Raw genomic sequence first — 2,483 nt, forward strand, 5'->3', positions numbered from 1 at the left:
TTGACACAGCAGTCCTGAGACAGGCTCACAAGTGCTGAATATGTAGGGGAAAACACGTCCCTCAACCTCCTGGCTACACACTTGCTGAAACAGCTTGGGGTCCTCAACCTCCTGGCTACACCCTTGCTGAAACAGCTTGGGGTTGAGTCACAAGGAGGAGGTGGAGGTAAGCATAGGTTAAGGATGGATATGCTGTAGGGCACTGACATAACACTGCTACACACATTCCCATCACAAGGAGGATGGCATGGTTTCAGCAAACAGGGTGTCTGCTCACAGCTTTCCACCCCACCCTGCTGCTCAGACAGATGAGATGCTCGTGAATCACTGTAATTCAAAAGGAGTGCATTTCACTTTCAATTGCCACAGCTGTGAGCTTCGGCACTCACACAGATGATTCACAAAGAGCTCAGCCTCCCAGGCCCCAGGGGTTGGGGAGGCCACCAGTTGCAATGCCAAACGTTGCAACCTCATATGTACTAGGGGTCTTACATGCACCATGGGAGTTGGTGGGATTTGAATTAAAAACTTTCCGTTCTTTTCCTCTGTTCCTCCACATTTGCTACAGAAGCCATCAGGGAGTGTGTTAACTGATTTGTTTGCTATTTTGTTATTGGATTTGGATGAAGAACTGTTATGGGGAACTGTGTGGAGGGGAGTTCTCTCTCTTCTCCTAGCTCAGCTTAGGGAATGTGGCAAGGTTACCAAAGAGTGGGCAGATTTCTTTGTCAAGCCGTAGACAGATTTCATATGGGTCATGACAGGAGCTCCAACCTTAATGCAACTACCACCAACAGTCTTACAAGAGCTGTGAACTATTTGGCAGAAAACTGGCAGTTTTGTAACCAAAATCCAATCTTGCAGGAGAGTTAACTTTGTGCCTTTTTTTTTTTTTTTTTTTTTTGGATACTGTTCTGGTGTTGTGAGAAGCAATACATATGGAAGCTCATTAGAGCCTAAGGCTATTGTTGATACAGTCTTGACTCATTCTTGGCACCTCTTCCTCAGCTTCCTTCGATAGCTCAGTTGGTAGAGCGGAGGACTGTAGGCTGGTCATTGGAGAGAAATCCTTAGGTCGCTGGTTCAACTCCGGCTCGAAGGAAAGTTCTTTTGCTTTTTGTCTTTCACTTATTTCTGGAATTCACAACTTTGCAGAACTGCCCTTTCTAACCACAGGCCATTCCATGCCCTGTGAGAAATTTAGTCTATTTAAAACCTATCACTGCCAAGGATTTAATTTTCACTGCCCTTCTTGTCTCCTTCGACTGGTTCTTGCAGCTGTGGTGGTTTGACTGTGGCCACATCTCTGCCTAATCAGTTGATGCCCATCATACGAGCTTTCCTGCAGGGGCTCAACACCTTCAACAGACTCTTGATGGCTAGAGCAGACCCACAGTGCAGAGCTTGCAAAGCCTTTTTAGCTGAGTTGGTTGTGGAAAATGCTGGGAGGTCCTGTTACTGGGGCCTCCTTATTGCTGGTTTCACCCCTTTTCCTCTCTTGCTCTTTCATTTTGAAGTTCTGAAGGGGAAAGTCTAAGAGAGATGGGGAAGAAAAAATGTTTTCATGATGACAGGAACACCATGATCATTCAGATCCAGATATTTGTCTGCAACAGTCAGTATATGCAGCCATACCCATTGGCCTCATGAGAAGGTGGTGAATACCACTGTACACACTGCCCTGAGGTGTATCATGTTCGTGCACTGCCCATTTCAGTGAAGAATTGTAAAGGTTGGGGCTGGCTACAAAGGAAGTAGGTAAGAAAGAGGCAGTCGAGCTGTATGAAAGGACACCACAGGCCAGGTTAAAGAGGCATTTTAACGACTCATTCATATAGAAACCAACATCAGAAACTTTCAGAGAATAGAAAAAAGGGCACTGTGATCTGTTAAAGAAAATTTTGTTTCACACAGGAAGCTGACTCACTTTCACAAGAGACAATCAGCTCTGAGAGGTCTGTAAGAAGCTTTATTAAAGAAAAGATTAGAGGTTTTTAGATGTTTACATTAGATGAGATGACATTAGGGATCCAAATCCCAAAGCTCATGCAAAGCTTCTCATGTAAAGCATCTTCTCATGCAAAGTGCAGCACTAAGCTGAACAAAGACAGGAGAAGAAGGTGGCAGTTTTGTTCAGTTGCTTAGCTTTAATTATATTATAAATATATTATTATCTAATAAGAAATATTTGCTAGAAGTTAGTTGAATGCATCCAGTACTAAGCTAGTATGAATAATCAAGCAATTATATGTAAGTTCAGTGTTTTAAAGTATTTCTTTATACTAATTAGCATCAGATCAATGACCATTGATCATAGTAGAATACCAGTTTTCTTTGTCCTTCCAGATCCAGCTGCATTAATTCCTTTTCAGCCTGCATAGCAGTACACACTTACAATCTCATAACCATAATGGGTTTTCAGCACAGGGAGGCACAAGACAGGAGAGAGGCAGTTCTGCCTCTCCTCTCACCAGCACAGCCAG

General features: G+C 43.6%; 1 non-coding gene across 1 annotated transcript; it reads left to right on the forward strand.

The window, feature by feature from the left end:
• The first annotated feature begins 1,011 nt into the window (after positions 1 to 1,011).
• Positions 1,012 to 1,102, forward strand: TRNAY-GUA. The gene is given in 2 exon segments: positions 1,012 to 1,048; positions 1,067 to 1,102. It is a non-coding gene; the product is annotated as a tRNA-Tyr (tRNA).
• Positions 1,103 to 2,483: the final 1,381 nt, after the last annotated feature.

The sequence above is a fragment of the Chaetura pelagica genome, unplaced genomic scaffold (genome assembly GCF_000747805.2).
Source record: "Chaetura pelagica isolate M959 unplaced genomic scaffold, ChaPel_1.0 scaffold104, whole genome shotgun sequence".
NCBI lineage: Eukaryota > Metazoa > Chordata > Aves > Apodiformes > Apodidae > Chaetura > Chaetura pelagica.